The sequence below is a fragment of the Arvicanthis niloticus genome, chromosome 15, assembly GCF_011762505.2.
Source record: "Arvicanthis niloticus isolate mArvNil1 chromosome 15, mArvNil1.pat.X, whole genome shotgun sequence".
Classification (NCBI taxonomy): domain Eukaryota; kingdom Metazoa; phylum Chordata; class Mammalia; order Rodentia; family Muridae; genus Arvicanthis; species Arvicanthis niloticus.
The window spans coordinates 12691742-12710787 of record NC_047672.1 but is presented as its reverse complement, the minus strand read 5'-3'; the positions used below and the strand labels follow the sequence as shown (position 1 = coordinate 12710787).

Genomic DNA, 19046 nt, shown 5'->3' with positions numbered 1-19046 from the left:
GCAAATGCAGCATCTGCTGAATGGAAACACCAGCACAAACCCATATGGCCGAGGAAGGCGGAGCTGCATAGCCGAGGACAGCAGCGTCCCAGTCCTCTCCCACCTGTGTAAAATCCACAAAGATGAGAAGGTCAGAGGAGAGGTCACTAGAGGTCGCTAGGTGTGGGAGTCACGAAACTGCGTATCTTCTTCTTCTTCTTTTTATATATACATAAAAACAATCAACATGTATTTATTTAATATACATTGTAAGGGTTCAAGCAGACCTAATTTAAAAAAACAAACAAAACAAAAATAACAACACAGCTTAGAAATCAAAGAGAAAGGACAGACAGTCTAAGAAAAAAAGACAGCCCAAAAGAGAGGTGGACAGTGTGCATCAGGGCTCTTGGCTGGAGACCTGCTTTGAATAGGTTTCTTGCAGGTACTTCTTAAATGCTGTGGGGTTTTTCCAGAGCTCTGCAGCATGTGTGTTCAAAGGGCTATCGATGTTGGGTTCTCCTAGTGGGCTCTGGATAGAGAGTCCTGACGTCATAGAGTGCAGACCACTTCTCCTTGAGTATGTCCAGGCAGATGTTGCCCTGGGTGTCCACGTTGGAGTGGTAGCAGGGGGTGAGGAACTTCACTGTGGGGGCGTTGTAAGGGTAGTCACTGGGGAACTCTAGGGATAGCTTATACCTCAGGTCTTCATATACTGTGCCGGCTGCTCCGTGGATGGTCCCCACCCATTTGAACAGGTTGTCTGATTCAGGGAAGGCGGAAATTCCTTTGTCACCAGACATCATAAGGGTCATCAGCTCTTGCTGTAGCCTCTTACCCACAGGGCCCCGGGCGGCGCCCCAGCAGGGCTCGGCTCCTTTTTGAACGGCGGCAACCCTGGCAGCAGCTGGGTCACGGTTTTGCGAGGCCATCCTAGAAGTGCTGGCACCAAGACAGGACTGTGGAGACGAAAGGGCAACTCGTATCTGCTTCTTCTGCTGGCATCCTGTCATTCAACTGTGACGAGTTCCAGACTGGTTTGAGACTTTATATATTTTTGTGTGATTAAAAGACAAGATGTCCTAGAGCTTAAATGAGCAAAAGAATGAATCTAGAGTAGGTTAATGAGTCAATTCATCAATTCATATCAATTCATATCAATTGAGCATGTGTCTGCTGAGGATTGGCCTTGGGCCTGGGGGATGAATGATAAACATACACTCCTTGTCCTAAGGGATGATTTGAGGACTGACACATGAACGTCTCTGACCATACTACAGGACAGAATGATTACATTCTTTGTCTTGATCACATTGTGTTCTTAGAACCAAGGCTGCCTTGAAGCCATGAGAAGCAACATAGGAGAGCCTGGTTGGAAGCATCTTGGGTTGTTATACATGTGAAGTTGAATTAATGTTAGTCATTGAATTCCTGTTGGTCACTGTGCATTCAGGAGTCTTTTCCTGTTGCGATTTTTAAAAGATTATTTATTTAATGTATATAAACACACTGTCCTTGAAACACCAGAAGAGGGCATCAGATCCAATTACAGATGGTTGTGAGCCACCACGTGGTTGCTGGGAATTGAACTCATGACCTTTGGAAGAGCAGCCAGTACTCTTAACTGTTGAGTCATCTCTCCAGCCCCCTGTTGCCATTTTTTAATAACCCCCACATTCAGATATTGCCACCCCATACCTGGTCCACAGTTCATGAAGCCACGTTCTAACTTATCCACGTCTATGACTATAGATCCACTGTTACCCTGTGATAACAGCCTCAATCCACTCATGGGGCTTTTGTGACTTAATCATCTCTTAAGGTCCTACCCACTAAAGCCATCAAAGGGCAATTAAATTGCAGCATGGTGTTGGAGAGATACTGAAGCAGTGTGGCGGCACTTGGCATTCAAAGTCGGTTGTGAGAGTTTGAATCAGAGTCTGCTATTTATTGGTTATACAAGTTTGAGTAAATCTCTGAATTCTGGAGCCTCGGTTCTTTACCTGCAACTGACCCTATCCTCAAGCATAATTTAAAGGAGAAACCGAGTTACTTCTTGTTGTTGCCGTTACTGATTTTCAGTGGCTAGAAAAAGATATGTATGACTAAAGAAAATCCTGTAAATGTCTGTAGCTGTTATTATTTGTAATAACCAGTTTCATGACAAACCAAATACACATGGAGTCTCACTGACTTTTGTGTGCTTATTTGAGATTGAGCCTTTGTATGCATGAGTTTGAATTTGGATATTTTTCTTTGTTGTGTGTTTCTGGTTTGTCATCTGCATTTCTGCAGAGGCTGTTTATGCACACGTGTGACCTCAGTGACAGTGTTTAAGTTCTCTGCCAACCGGTCTGGAGAGCTCCACGAAGTACCCCCTCCCCCACCCCTCATGGGCCATCTTGTTTTCAAAAGAAGTTTCATTATCTTCCCTCTTTTAAAAAAAAAAAAATCCATGATTTTATTTTGCATCTGCCTTTGATGTAGGTTTTGAGTTAAGTTCAGTTCCTGTGTCTGAAAGTTCAAGATTTTCTGATATTTTCCTTCAAAATCACAATCACATTTGGTAAGCAAAGAAGCCACCCCCCCCTGGGGGTGGGTAATGCACTTCCCTGTTGCTTGGTTATGCATAAAGACATGCTGGCAGAAATCTGAAAGCATTTGCATACATACAATTGTCTGTCTGGTGTTTGCTTCCATGCTTGCTCTCCTCCTCTGGCCCCTGTTCTCTTTGTGCAGAGAATTACCAATACAAATACAGATAATGAAATTTCTGATCTAGCCTGCAAAGCAGATGTGTTTTGGAAGGCACCTGGGGGAAAATGAATAGGTTCTCCTGCTCTTGTTGCTTTATCCAGACAGGACAGCGGAGAGGAGAAAGTAATTACAAGGACTTGTCTTTGGAGGTAACGTGAGTGGCACTGACAGGATCTCTTTTCAGGGAATCTCGTAAAGACGCTATTTTCTGGTTAATAGCAATAGGTGTTATTCCTGGAGATGGGGTTTACGGATTAAATGTCTGGTCAGCAGATGGGACACCATGGGCGGGAGGCAGAACAAGATCTGTGCTCACGGCTTCAGAATGGATTCTGTCTGGGGTGTGAGAAAGTTGCCCCCAGCCTGAGGCATTGTCCAGCGTGAGAATCGGTCCTAGAGAGAGGTGAGCAGCTGCCTGCTCCTGTGTATTAAGGAGTGATCAAGTCCCCAAGAAGAAGAAGTAGGCCTTGTTTGGGCAACTAGCAGGGCTGACTCCATGGCCCGGCTTCAGCAACAACAATGTCAGACCCTTTCATGACAGTGTGTTTTATTAGCTGCCAGAAGGTTCCTCAGAGACCAGAGACCCAAAATAACTTTAACTGATTTTTTTTTTCAAGGTAGCAAACATTTTCTTCTGTTTATATCCTCATGGTGGACCTGAAGAGAAGACTCTGGCCAGCATAAACTTAAAATGAAGCCCTTACCTCCTGGCTTGTGAGAGAGGGTTTAAGACTGGGTCTTATTATGTAGCCCTTGGACGTGTCCTCCTGGCTCTGCCTCCCAAATGCTGGGAATATAGTCCCACACCACTATGCCTAGCTTTAAATCATACTTTCCTTTTTAAGATATGCAAGCAAGCAAACAAATAAACGTTAATGTGTGTATGTGTGTGCATGTCTGCCCACACGCACATACCACAGCACACATGTGGAGGTCAGAGGGCAACTCTGTGCAGTTGGTTCTTTCCTTCCGTCTTTTCATGGGTTCCATGGGCTCCAGGGACTCACACGAGTCCCCTTGCTTACACAGCAAAACACCTTCACCCTGTGAGCCACCTCACCAGCCCAACCTAGGCTCTCTTAAAGGGCCAAACAAAGCCATTTTAACGGTCAGTAACCTAGATAATTTAAAGGGTAGCACAGTCACCTTTGGTTCCACAAATGCGTGGTAAATCTCCTTTTCTTTCAAATCATCTTCAGTGTTACCTGTTGTTGACCTTTTAGCATAGATCATGTAGTAAAAACCAGTTCTGTTTGTCTGAACAGGTTTCTAAACAACCCCACATTTATGCTGACAGCTTGTACGAAAAGAACAAATATTAGCTTTTTATTTCACGTAAATATTGCACACTGTCAAACGAGATGGGCTTAAAGAGGCTGAGATTTTATCTTTCATAGCTCACTAAGGGACAGCTAATCTATAGCAGAAATAATTTTTAAATGTAGCACTGCTGTGTGGGAAATATAGACCTCCCACTGGTTGAGATGACACTAGTAGAAAAAAAATGAAGCTGAAAAATGTTACGAAATGTTTATTTTGTCATACAGCTTAAAAATATGCTGAGGAGAGAGTAAAAAGAGAGAAATGGCTTAGGGTCGGTTCTACCAGTCATGGCTCTGTCGGAAATTAGTTTAGAGGCATTATAACATCTTAAATAGACATATGAAGTGGTATAACAACACTAGCACCCAGCCACGTGACGGAACACAGCAACGGCAGTGTCATTTTGGAATGCATTAATGAGCTATGAGGGAGATCTTGGGGCAACCACTGGGTTCTCAGTTTCCTGTCTGTTCCTCTGTGCCCTGCTCTTTTCCATCCCAGTCCTGCTGTCTGACCAGCCTCACACTGTGAAAGCTTAAGCCAGTATCTAAATTTCCATTTGCTGATATAATGCACTCTGGTCTATGCAGAAAGGGTTCATCGTGCCTTACTGCTTCTGTTTGGATTCATGCTGTCTGCCATCTTAGGGGCTGTGGGCCGCCTTCCCAAGCCTCATTTCCTCATCCCACTAAACTCACTGTGCAGAGCTACTGGCTTGTCAGCCCCTGAGCTACCTGATGGGTGTGACTGGCATCCCCCCAACCCCCTTTCCATTGTGCCTTGAAGAATTAACTGCTGGGTACTGTCAACAGCCTATGTGACATACTTTGTAACACAGAAAGAGAATTTTAATAAGGCCTCCAAGGGGTCTGCTGCCATCTTTAGAGGGAAGGCTTCCTACAAGGAAGTGCATGGAAACTCCCAGGAGACAGCTGTTGCAGCAGCCCCTGCTGAGAGGAAGCAGTGTCATCCCGGTTTTATCGTTTAGCTGTCACCTCAGCCCTAGCACGATTCTGACAGGCTGCTCTTCCCGAGTATAGCCAGTGCTGCTTAATGTCACTTTCTTGGTTGAACATCTTTATTTCTGACTTGTTACAAACCATTAACTAGTTTTCAGGTTTCAATGTCCTGGCTACTTTTGACTAGTCAGTTATTTGGCATAACAAGGTTTTTCCTTTATCTCCTTGCTAAAGCAAATCTCTACAAGAAATGATCAATGTTCCAATTTTTATGAGTCCTAGCAGATAGGAAGTGCCTGTCACTGGATGCAGAGCGTCTCTTCTGAAAGCATATTCTACTTCAGATAATAGGACTTGACAGACACTCTAGGTACCTTTACAGTAACGGTAGCAGCCTTCAGACAATTTGAGTGCGGAGAATTTTTACAAACACACTTGCTTGTGATGGTTTCAAATAGACATAACAACACTGTTATTAATTTGAATTCCAGGATGCAATGCTAGAACTCCTAGAGTCTGTTTTGCAAAGCATTAAACAGCTGTCAATCTGTATAAACACATCTTTAAAGGTGTTAGTTGTATATTGCGAGGCTACAATGAAGACTGGCTGCTTGGGTATTGGTGTTAAATATGATCTATACTGACATGGGGTTTGATGACGTATTACTAAAGCATTAAACATGTGAGCTTTGGTTTGCTTTTGCACAGAGCTCCTCACATAATGAGACGGAAGCTTAAGATGTTTTCCGCATTATTCTCTATCATTAAGGTTTTAGAAATACAGCTCTTTAAAATGTGCTTAAATATTATGGGCACTTCTATTAATAAAACAACACATTATTTAAAGCTCAACTTTTGAAAAATTGTTGCCTAATTAATGGGTTAAGGTGTTTCAGAAATCAATTATTGTCCTAGTGATTCCTCTAACAGGAATCTACCAGAGAGCAGGAAGTCAGCAAATTCATAAATGCACAGTCAGTATATATGGCATTTTGTTGTTGCTTATTGTTCTTGAGAATGTATGTAGCTATGTATCTCAGGCAGGACTTGACATCCCAGTCTTCTTGCCTCAGCCTCCCAAGTGCAGGGACTACAGTTTGGCATTGTCTTTCACTTATGAAAAAGTCCCACACACTTAGCAGTGCATTAGGGAGGATATAGTTAAGCAAGCACTGTGCAGCTAGCAGAGGAATCACCGATTTAAAAAAAAAAAAGCAGCAGACAGATGTGCTGATAAGCATGGGTATCCATGTAGCTTTGTGGAAGGGGAATTAAATTACATCACAGTATCTGAGCACAGAGAGGACGTTTGATCCCCACCTTCTCTTTACCTGCACAAACACAGAAAACAGTCTGGAGAGAGACACTCCAGACAACCATGGGGTGTGAAGACCCCTGACAAACAAGGAGAAAGAACTGGCTTTTGTTTTTATCACCTATACTATTTGAACTTAGACTTTATACTATGTATGGATGCGATGAGTTATTAACCTGACTTAATAATTTTAAAAGGAAATCCCCATGTTGTAGAAAGGATCGGATAGAAAGATAAATGTACTTGAAATTTCTTACGGTGAGTGCATCTTTCTTCTGTTCAGTGTCCGTGTCTCTTTGAATGTTTTAACAGCCTCTAAGTATGGGTGCATACCTTGAAGCCCCCCAATCTTTGTCACCTGAGGCAGCAGCTCTGGTTCTCCATTGGTTCCCTGGTGCTGTAGTTCCAATCAGTTCATAAATTATTAACCATACACAGGTAGGTCAGAGGCACACTGACCCTGACAATCATCCCACAATATTCTCTCTTTAGCACTCAAAGAGAAGAGAAGGTGGTGATCAATATGCACCATCAGAGGTACATCTCACATAGACACGGTGCGTGCACTGAGAAAAAAAGATCTTTACAAAAACCTGTCAGCCTGGCATTAATCTTGTATTATGAGTAATGTGGCTATCTATGAATCTTTAATATTCCTTAAATGATGAAATTGTATGGTGTGCTCTACCAAAGCAAATCAGATAAAATGTGCGACTAGTTTGATCAAGGAAGATGTGGATGCACATGACTGGAAGACCTTAAAGCAGCTCGTGGAAGCAGAAAGAGAAACAGCTGGGGAAGGAACTCTGAGCCCAGAGTTCCACCCATATCCACAGTGCCTTGGAAGTTAACCGTGTAGTAACACAACTGTTTGGTTAAGACCATTGTCCCACAAGACATGCATCTCTGGCTAAATGCTTCCAACAGCCAAATAGTACTGACTCCCAGTGCATAATAAAAACTGCATCTGAAAATTAACGAACAGGCAGATTCTCGTTTCATACTTAAGATCTGTAAGTGAGAGACTATGAATCCAGTGGTTTGTTGGAGTGCTGCCGTGTTCATTTTTGCCCACAAAGTAGCTCTGGAATAATTTGTCCCAGGTTTAATTTTTGATGAAATAAAAGTAGATCAAGAACTTATAAAATTTGCCTAATGAAAAAAATTTTAATCAGTGCTTGTTGAACTGAAGATAAAAAATATAGTTTGTTTCTTCAGATTCGAGGAGAATTAACATGTATCTGATTGTTAATATTTGATTCTTGTTTAATTATTTATGATATCAAGGAATGAATCTGTCAAGTAAATAATGAAATGCGTACACGCGGCATATGTAATTAGGTTAGGTGCATAAATCCAAAGTGCTCGCTTTAGGCTTGTCAGTGCAAAATTTATTAATAATGAGCAGCGTTAAGTGAAGAAAGTTCCTAACGTATTCTACCTCATTAGTGTGGATCATAGCAATTGTTGGTCAAAGAAGAAAAGGAGGAGGAGAAAGAGGGGAAGAAGAAAAGTGGTGGTTGGGCTTCATTTCCTTGGCTATGCTTTAATGGCTTAAAAATCAGAGTGAACTGAAGCTCGCTATTTAGAGATATATGACTTGATCAGAATGGCTTGTGGCTTTGAATGACTGCTGCTAACGGAAGAATTCCATACTAAAAAGATACAGGTTCCAGGGCTTCCAAATCCAGACATTGATCTCAGTGGGAAAATCCAATGAACATCTAAGGAGTAAAAATATACTTTGTAGGGTGGGGATATAACTTATTGGTAGAGCATTCCTCTTGCATGTGCAAGGTCCTGGGCTCCATCCCAGCACCACAGACAAAACCCCTGTTCTTATGCAGAACTGTCAGACTCATACGTTCTGGCTTTAAATTCACTGTGAAGTTGAAAGGATGCTCTGATATGCTCACCTCCATTCTGTTCTTCCCATTCTTCATGGGCTGATCAGACTGGGAGCAAGAGCCTGGCCCTTGAGCTGCAGGTTTGAAGAGATGCAGGAATTAGTAGGATTCAGGGGGAGGAGATTTCAGGGACCCCTGTGTGAGATCCAAAGGGGTAGAGGGTGGGATCCCTGGGGTCTGATGGGCTGGAGGCTAGAGGATGTTCTTTGTCTCCAGGATGCCAAGTAGGTTGGGTTAGCTGAAGACCATGGAGTCTTAAAGTCCTGCTCGGGAATTCCTGTTTCTTTCCTTGGCAGAGGGAAATACTTGAGATCAACACCACTTGACTCCAAAATTAATAAAACATGGCATCTATTTTGTACAGTTTTGCTTTTGTTAATGAAAAAATCATACAATTTGAAAAGAAACTATAAAAATTTTACTTTCTTTTTTTGCTTTTCCTCTCTCTCTTTTTTGCTCTGTTGCATCTATCTTCTATCTATCTATCTATCTATCTATCTATCTATCTATCTATCTATCTATGAATGATAGGGTTTTTCTGTACAACAGCCCTGGCTGTCCTGGAGCTTGCTTTGGTAAACCAGGCTGACCTTGAACTCACAGAGATCTGCCTGCCTCTGCCTCTCAAGTGCTGGGATTAAAGTCATGTTCCTTGAACAGCAGGCTGTAATCCTTTTAAACACAAAACTTGGTAAGTCTCTAAGGACTCTCCTCTCCCACAACAATGGGTAGCATTGTTACCTTTCTCTTCTGTAGTTTACTAGGAAAAAAAAAAAAGCGTACCACCCAGTTGAGTAACGGAAACCTGTTCCACGGGATGCTTTTTTAGCATGAGGAGTTACTGTTTCCCAGGTCCTTCCTGTTGATGGTTTTTCACATGGCATTAGAGAATTGGTCACACACTCTTTTAAAAACTAATCCTTGGACATGGCAAGGGATTCATCCCAGAAGACTGAGACCACTTGCATTGATCTCTGGTCGCAGTGGGAGAGGGAAGATAAAGTGGTAGGTAGGTCCTGTTTATGTATTGCAAGAAGGACTCAGGAAAGGAAATTTCCAGAGTGGTGGGAATATGCCACCTTCCTAGCTGGATTACCCTGGGCTCCTTTCCAGGCTTAGCTAAACTGCAGTTTCTAGGACAGCCATAGGGTGTGTAGCACACATCAAAGAATGCAGGTGACATCCATTGCCTTGCACTTAATATGAAGAGAGCCTTGAAGGTATGCTCAATGATTGTCATGATGGCCTAATTCTGCCTTTCCTGGGGTTGTCACAAGGTGTGACTTCTTGCTAAGGAGGGAGCCCTCTGTTTTTCTGTGCCAAAGGACAAAGGCTCTGGTAAATACCGTCCCCCCCCCCCCCCCCCCCCCCCCCCCCCCCGTTTGCCTTAGTTTCCCATCTGGAAGACTCAGGCCTTGGATTAGGGAGGTGGTCCTGCAGGTGCCTCCGTGTCCTCCGGGTGGCAGCAGGACCCGAAAGGCTGGGGAGCAGGAGCAGCATGCTGTTCCTCCTTCCCTGCTGGCAGGATGAGAACCCTCCTTAAGGCTGAGGCCCAGTGCCCTCTGGAGTGGTGACCAGGGCGTAGGTAGGGCCCGCGCCATCAGGGTTCAAGGTTAGGAACGCAACCCGCCTGAGAGCCGAGAGCCAGGCACGGGAGACACTGCGGAGCCTGGGCAACGCCCTGGACGCCGTCCCTGCTCTTCCAGCCCCGCCGGCGGGGAGGAGGCGCCTTGGGCCGCTCATTACCCCGGCGCGGTGGCGGCTCCGGGCCCGCAGCCCGCGGCGGAGCGGGGGCAGGCGGCCGAGACGCGCGAGCTATTTGCATTCCCCGGCAGTCATTTTTATATGCGGAGGTAATGAAGTTGTCAGCGGCGCCCCGAGTGTGGCAGAGCCTGATATTCAAATCGCCTGCCGTGTCGCCTGCCATCCCCCGCCCCCGCCCCGGCCGTCCCTTGAGTCCCGGGGCTGTGCCGCCCGTGCCCGCATCTCTCTCTTCCCAGCCGCTTTGTCTCTGTTGTCACTCTCCTCCTTTGCCTTTGTGTCTCTGATGGGACTCCTAGTCTCAGATCAGCGGCTGCCCCCAGGTCTAGTGACCCTGCGACCCCGGGGATGCACATCCAACCACCTACACACTGAAGGCCCTTCTCTCTCTCCGCTGGGGTCCTTGATCGCCTTCAGCTGCAAGAAAGATGACCTAATCCTGGCGTTAGCTGTGGAGCCCAAAGGACTGCCCTCTTGTTTCCGAATACGTATTTATGAGCATGCATATAATTACAAAACCATATCGGACCTATTCACCCAGGCCACCGTGAAAACACTAGCAGTCTTGGTAAGGAAAGGAGGAAAGACAGGTACACTTGTCTAGATGGGCGAAGGGAGGAGACAGGACCCCTTACACGCCTAGTATTCATTTTCCAAGGTCGTGGCAGCTGAAATGCCCATCCACGTGCCCTGGCCACTTGGGACCTGCATTGTGGTCCAAAATCCTGCAAAGGCAGGGAGATACATACAGTGTGAAGGAGAGAACGTGAACTTTCTCATTCGCTGTAAAGTCACTGTAAAGTACTGATTGGATGGTGAAAGGTTCATATTCTCGATTTAGTGTGTGAAATAAAATAGTGTTATGATCACATATTGCTGTCTATTCTTTAAAGCTGTGTGGCTGTGAACAACATTCACAATTATGTCTTCGACTTGTATTCTATTTCTGTTGGGCAGTGTTGGTCTGGAGGAGCAAGACCCAAGGAACTTTCTAGCTCTGATTGTACCACCCACTCTTCCTCTGCAGATGGGTTGAAACTAGGCAGGGGAAAGGGCAGTCACCAGAAGTGGTTGTCTTGGTGTGGAAACTCCTGACAACACACAGCAGAGCCCGTGGCTTAACGGGTATCTGTTTTTTCCTTTGTTTACTGTAGGCGTGCCTACAGCCATGCCACAGTCTGATGGTGCATGAAGTTGGCTTCTAGGAGTGTTTTATGCCGTTTAGGGGTTATTTGTCCCACGCTAAACTCACTGACACGTCATTCAGAAAAGTGAATACTGTGTATGCGCTGTGACTATTTCGTAAGTACGTTTGGTTGTATTGTTCCTCATCACGCAAGGGCAGCAGAGTAAGGGCTCCCGGAGTATGCATTGGCACCGCGCGCACTCCAAATGATCTGGCCTCTGGGAGTCCCCGAGTGTGTGCTGGTTCCACATGCGGCCACGGCTCCTACTGGGCTCTTATGGTATGCCTCACCAATGATCCGTGCACTAAAGACTCCCGGAATACACATTGACACGATAGACTGGAGTTGTTTGGGTCTATCGTGGCAATGATCCGGAGATAATGGCCATATCTTGAGATTGGAGTGCTGGTGGTCCTAAGGCACAACCAGAAATGCCCCAGTTAAGCCCTCCCATGGCTCCCAGTACAGGGCGCCTGGGTCTTTGACCTCCTGTATCTAGGCACTGTGGCATCATCAATGTCGGTTGATGTCGTGACTTTTCTCCTACATGTAAAATGTGAATCTCAATACTTACAGTGAGGTTAGTGTACTCGGGTTTCGTCTGATTAACCACAGGGTGAAGAGCTATGGAAGGTTATATTTAAAGGAAGAAATGCTTTGGGAAGAACACACTTGGGAAATAGATTTATGTTAGAGAGAGAATTAATACAAAATAAATAACCTCAATCTTGAAAAACCTAATAGCTAACCCAAGATAGATAAAACAAAGGTGAGTAAGAAGATGAAAGAGGCTAGAAATCATGAAGGTGATATATTCATTAGTAACAGAATTCAACTGTATAAAACATAAGATAAAATCTTCCCTCTGTTCCTTCATCTATACTTTGAAATGTCACAACCGCTGATATATATATATATATATATATATATATATATATATATATGTATTTTTTTTTTTTTTTTTTTTGGTATACTCTTCCAGTACTTTTGGACGAGGACAATTGTATGTTTCTGTTCTTTGGTTACACAAACAAGTTAACAAGAAACATTATTCTCCAAGGTCTTGACTTTTAATTAATAGTGTATTGAACATCTCTCCTCATCCTTTGTAATGACTGCATGAGTTCTGCACGATGATGAAACCATTTGTTTTTTTAAGGCCTGCCATCTCTACTGTCACAACAACAAACACCCTATTTGTTTGCACTTCCAAATTTGGACAAATGTTTATGGGGTAAATTTTCAGCAGTGGAAAAATTCAGAGACAAATTAATGTATAGTTAAATGCTGGCCCACACTGCCAAGTCAATTACCTGCAACTAACAGCTGAGTGCCTGTTTTCCCACTCCTGGCCCATGCTGTGTTCTATCACGCAGTACACTTGTGATGTGCATGGCAGTGAATTCTCCCACCAAGTTCTCCACTCAGCTCTCTGGTGAGAGTCCAGTCCTGGGAATGTGGTAAAAATGGTGAATGTAGAAGTCACACTGTAGAGTACGAAGTCTGATAAGTCAAGATAAAAAAGTAATTGAGCCACTAATCACACTGAGAGCAGTTGAATTTTGGCGACAGCCCACCACTGTGGGAGAGCTAGAATAAGCAACACATTGAATTGTCTTTTCAGCAAATATTTATTGAAAAGTTATACACAGAGTTCTCTTTTCAACAGCTTTCTGGTGCCCTTGACTTCTGAGAAAATTAAAAGGCATTTTTGCTGGCCTGACTTGGTTCCACATGAACTAAGTACCAGATTTGGTTCAGTTGGGACTCACACCTACAGGTCTTCATAGTAGTGGATCCTATGATGAGGCCATCTCGCTGGAAGTTATTTTGGAGACCACTAATGTCAATGTACGAGGCAGATGGTCAAGCTCTGCAAGGTCTCTCCTGAGTCCCTCCGGCTTCTTGTTTTCTTTTGTGACATTCAAGTCTTCAAAAAGACTGGTGGGGTCAACAGGACAGTCTTTTTCACTTATCTGAGAATTCCACCAAACTTCTTCATAGTTGGCAAATCAAGCATCATAAGAGACGCTAACTTGTCACATTGTTGGTATTACGGGCACTCTGCTTATGTTTATTTTGTTTCCTTCCTGATAAATCAAGACACATGGGGGACATGCATTTGAACATTTGGTCCCCAGTTGGCAGTGCAGTTTGGGAGGTTTAGGGGGTGTGACCTTGTTGGAGGAAGTATGTCACCAGAGGTGGGCCTTGAGAGCCTAGAAACTGTAGTATTTCCATTGCCCTCTCTGCTTCATGCTTGTGGTTCAAAGCGTGAACCCTCATGCTTTGCTCCAGCCACCATGCCTGCTGCTTGCTACCTGCCACCATGCAGCCCGAGAAGTTGTGGTGTTTGAGTAAAAGTGACCCTCATAGGCTCATATGCTTGAATGCTCGGTCTACACTGGTAGAACTTTTGGGAAAGGATTAGAAGGTGTGGTCTTGTTGGAGAAGGTGTGTCACTAGGGCAGACTTTGTGGTTCCAAAAGACTGACCTCATTCCAGTGTGCCCTCCTACTTATGGACCAAGTTGTGAGCTCTCAGCTCCTCCTGCTACCATGCTTTGCTCTGCCACCAACTCAAACCCATGAAACCATAAACCCAGTGAAACATTTCCTTGTTTAAGTTGCCCTGGGCATGGAGTTTTGTCACAGAAATAGGAGAAAAACTAATACAAGTCTAAACATTAAGGGGAGCATATATGGTTCATGTAGATGCTGGTATGGGCTTCAAATAAGTCTTGGATAAGATGAACCAACTCATTGTCAGGTCTTTTGGGATATGCAAATCTGTGCTCAGGAAAGGATCCATGCCCACATGGTGTTCTGGAACTGTAAGAATGAAGTAGAGCAGCTGGCAGAGCTACCCAGACCAGGAAGCATGAGTGTTTCTATCCCAGCGAAGACCAGCAAATCTTAAAAATAACTACTGCGGGCCGTGAGTACCATATAAACTGGTTGCTTGTGCCTAAGTGATAACGCAGTACCCTAAATTTCATGGCCATTTGCCCAGGCTATTGAGATTTTAGGGCTATTAGATATTTCTGTAACTATGTTGTGGAGTTTGTCACCCTCTTGGAGAAGCTTGGAAGAGAAAGAAGTACTGAATAAGCTTTAGAATTATGTTCTAAAACAGCGTTTCAGTGGACTAGAGAGATGGCTCAGGGGATCTGGAAACGTCTGCCCAAGTCTGACATGCTGAGACTGGAGTCTCAGGACTAACAGAAAAGTCGGGCTCAAGAGCACACACATCTGCAATTACTGTGCTCCCCTACCAGGAGCTGAGATGGGAGAATCACCGAGAGCTTGAGTGTAGGACCCCAAAGGGCCACTATGCCCTGGCTGAGACTTTCCGTTTGCTGCTGTCTACAAAGTAACATTCTGCAGGATGCAAAACATCCTGTTGAAGGATGATGCCCCAGGAAGGGCACTTGACATCCTATTGCCCCCCAGTTGAGTTCCTGTTTTGTCCTGAGTTTGTGTTTTTCCTTCCCTGGCTTGGTGTATATATTGAACCTGTTCAGTAAAGGCATGGGCCTACGCCCGAGCTTGGTACCGCGGACAGCGCCATAGCTGTCACTTGAGGACACTAGAGGTTGTCCTCTGACTTCCAGACTTGCTCTATGGTAACCGCAGCCACTCACACATACACACGAATGTTTTTGTGCCTGTGATGTGCAAAGCAAGTGGAGCACATGCCGGTGCTCAATAATGAGCCCCTCCCCCGAGACAGGATCTCATATAGCTCATGCTAAGCCTAATCTTCCTGCCCCCACCTCCCAAGTGCTGGGATTATGTGTCTGTACCACCATTCTCTGCTAAACAAGGGATGATCTCATGAATTCGCAAAGGAGGGACATAGGAACCTTAAGGAACATAAAGGTTACAGAATTATTATTATTACCTCATGCTCAGTAGGTATGAGGAAAGAAACAACATGTAGATGATAAAAGCCTAACTATTTGGTAGTAAAATTTAAAAAGACAGGAAATAGTTAGAAAAAAAACAGCATCATTAAGGCCACTAAATTAAAAAAAAAAAGGCAAAGCCTCACAATGCAAAGTACACTTAAATCTAGATATGCCACGATTGGCTTGAAATCTAACAAGACAGCTTTAAGTCATGGACATCTTAACTGCACTAGAGTTTTAACACTTTAAACCCGGAAGTACATCACAACTGGAACCCGAGAAAGAAGAGCCCCACCGAGCCTGCGAAGGTCAATTCCAAACTTAGAAAAAGTGAGGAAAGTTTCAAGAAAGAATAATGTTTTTCCATCTTAGAAGGCTCATGCTATTTTTGATAAGTCAAGTCAACTCAACGGAAGATACTAAAGTCATTAAAGATAAAAATAAAATGCCTTACCTGTCGAAGAGCCGCTCACTGACTTCACACCAGGAGCTGCAGAGAATTCAGTGTCTTGGAGATTGTTTACCTGGCACAGAAAAGAAGAGGTCCTGCTCAACATGGTGGCACATGCCTTTAATCCCAGGATTTAGGAGACAGAGGCTGGCAAATCCTTGTGAGTTCCAGGCCAGCCAGAGCTACATAATGAGACTTTTCTCAAAACAAACATTTCCCAGCACTACAGCAAATAAAAAAAAATCATTTTTTAAAGAAAAGTGTTTTATGTTCACTTTTTAAGATATATTTTAAAGGATTTATTTATTTATTTATTTATTTTTATTTTTATTTTTTTGGTTTTTCAAAACAGGGTTTCTCTGTGTAGCCCTGGCTGTCCTGGAACTCACTCTGTAGACCAGGCTGGCCTCGAACTCAGAAATCCGCCTGCCTCAGCCTCCCAAGTGCTGGGATTAAAGGTGTGCGCCACCACTGCCCGGCAAGATTTATTTATCTTATGTATGTATATGAGTGCTCTATCTGCATGTATACTTTCATACCAGAAGAGGGCATCAGATCATATTATAGATGGTTGTGAGCCACCATGTGGTTGCTGGGAATTGAACTCAGGACCTATGGAAGAGCAGACGGTGCTCTTAACCTCTGAGCCATATCTCCAACCCCTATGTTCAATTCTTAAAATTGGTTTTATGTCCTTAGTGCGTATATGCTTGTGCATGCGTGTGTGTGTGTGTGTGTGTGTGTGTGTGTGCTAGCATGCACATGCAGGTGTGTGCTGCACGTGGGGGAAGTCAAAGAACAGTCTGTGGAGCTGGTTCTACTCTCCACCTGTGGGTCTGGAGGAATGAGCTTCGATCAGACTTCATGGCAAGTACCTTCTCCTGCTGGCCTTGTTCGTTATAGGCAACAACAAAATTAAACAGGGTTTGGCACGAAAGTGCACGCTTGTGATTTCCTGGCACTAGGAAGGTAGGGGCTCATCTTCACTTACATGTGTAGTTCTAGGCCAGCCTGCTACACCCGACCCTGTCTCAAAACCAAACCTAAGAGGAAAACCACAGAGCTGGAAAACATAGTGGGGGATAGTTTATCTACTGTGTTTAAGACTTGCGATGCTAACCTGTCGAACGCCTTATTTGTCGCCACTCTTGTTCCAGGTTATCATTTGCCCTTTTCATTAAAACTTATAGGGTTTTACATTATTTATGAAGTAAATTTTATCGTGTCTTCCTTTCTGTTTCTGGCCTTTGATCCAGAATCAAGACTGCCATTTCTCCTGGGTGATAAAAGTCTCTGCCTGTTTTCCTCCGTTACTTTTACCGTCCCAATTCTCACACATAAGTTATTGATCCCACTGGAACTTTGCACAGCATAAAGAAGGAAGCTGGGATCGGCTGTATTCATTTCTTCCAGACGGGTAGCTAGCTTTCTCGAGACCGTCCTGGAATAATTTATCTTAGTCCATTGATAGACACTTCTCCTTTGATCATGTGCTAAATGTCCACGCATGCTTCTGGGCCCATGACGGCCATTTGGTCAGTTTCTGAGGCAACGCCACACATCATTTAGAACTTCCTGGGCTATTCTTAAATGTTCCACAAAATAATGTAAAGATTGTGGGGTTTTTTTTTTTTTTCAAGTTTCAAAAAGATCCTGTTGGGGTTTTCATTGCAGTCATATAATTTATGCCATTTATATTTAAATAAATCAGTAGATTAACTTGGGAGGAATTTTCATAACTCTAAGTCTTATATGAGAATCAAACATTTTCCTCTGTGTGTGTTTTGTGTGTGTGTTTTGTGTGTGTGTGTTGTGTGTGTTGTGTTTTGTGTGTGTGTGTAATGGAATTTATCTGTGTTTTTGGGACATCGGGTTGAGACAGGTCTCAAGTAGCTCAGTCTGACCCTAAACTTGCTATCTAGTTGACAATGACTTTGGGTCACTGATCCTCTAGTCCCCATTCCTAATTAAACTCTGGGACTACAAGTGTACACTGCCACACTCAACTCATTATCTCTTAATTTGTTTCCAGAAGTTTATATCTGGGGATTTTGGGAGGGTTCTGTTAACCGACCTTTGAGTTCTTAGATATTAGATTAGTATTAGATAAGTCACTGGGGGTGGGGGGAATGTAAGCTTGGAACTGGAATGTAGCATCTTTGAGATCTATGGAGGCAGTGTTTTAGAAACCGCCCACATGGGCCTGGGGGAATTTGTAAGTATCGAATTGCTTGATACTTAGTTGGTCATCAGACAAGGAACTGTGTAAAGGCCAAGCTAAAGTGCTTGTCTCCAAAGCCTCCCAGTGCTGAGATGCCTTGGAACCTTCACTGAAGAGCTCCTTTCTTCATAGCTGTCCTGAGAGCTGTCCGGAGGCTGGCTCTGTGCTCGACTGCTGGAAACTTAGAGGCAGCCACATCAATACTGCGAGGCTTGGCTCCTTCTTATCCTTTTAATTAATGATCCACTTGGGGTGTGGGGTGTAGGGCTTCCAAACGGTAATGGCTTAGAAAAATGCACTGGAGGCACACAGACCATTTGGAGTACCCAGTTAAGAATGATTTGCCACATGCAGGAGAGCTTCACGAAGACTTTCACAAACATGGGCATTCAGCTCTGCTGATAACCCCACATTCCTAATGGCATAATCACCAACATAATCCATTCAGAATAATGGCCTTTTAATACAGAAACAATTACTTCAGATAATAAAATAACACTTTAATTTGCTTGACACCAAGTTTGACCTACGTGGATCATCTGATGGTGAGGTGAGGGGAAGGGAAGTCGGCTGAGCTCTAAATACATTATAAAGCGATAACGCACCATGCACTTCAGGCCTGAAATGCTTTAAAAGGCTCGGCAGAAAAATAAAATGATAATCGGAGTAAGTTATTACTTTGGAATTTACAAAATACTTGGTAATTTGAGTATTGACTTCTTCCAGTTTCCTTAGAGAGAGAAAGCTAAGCCTTCGAGTTAATGCACTTAGATTAAATTTGTTCATTTTGAACACCTACCGTGGGAAGGGATTTAAGGCATGCAATCACTCAACAAATGGTTATTGCATGAAAACTAATGCTGTGTCCTAGGAGGGAAATGCAAATGGAATCCATTGCTTTGCTACAGTATCATGGCTTTAGATCGATCTTCTGGCTCTTGCAAACTGTTTCTATTGTGTCTCTAATAGAACTGTTCTCTTAAGTGTCTTCAAATTCTTTGGGGAAGTGGGTGAGTTTTAAGTCTTAAATAATTAAAAGCTTCCCTATGTAATCCCCCCTAAGTTGGGAAATATGCAGCCTTTTATATACTTAGTTCCATGGATTGTTGGGATAGACAAGGATTCATTTTTTTTTTTTTTTCATTTGGAAAGAGAAAAGCTGGAACCAGGTTTTCGGGTAACACCCAAAGCTTCCTTTGATGACTGACTTCAAAGTGCCATTGCATAGTGTTAGGTCATTTCTCCACTGCCGGTGAAATGAGCCAATTCAAGCCAG

At 43.7% G+C, this 19046-nt stretch overlaps 1 pseudogene; it reads right to left on the bottom strand.

Annotated features, from left to right (window-relative positions):
• Window positions 1–244: 244 nt before the first annotated feature.
• On the bottom strand, window positions 245–954 carry LOC117720980 (ubiquitin-conjugating enzyme E2 C pseudogene; annotated as a pseudogene).
• Window positions 955–19046: the final 18092 nt, after the last annotated feature.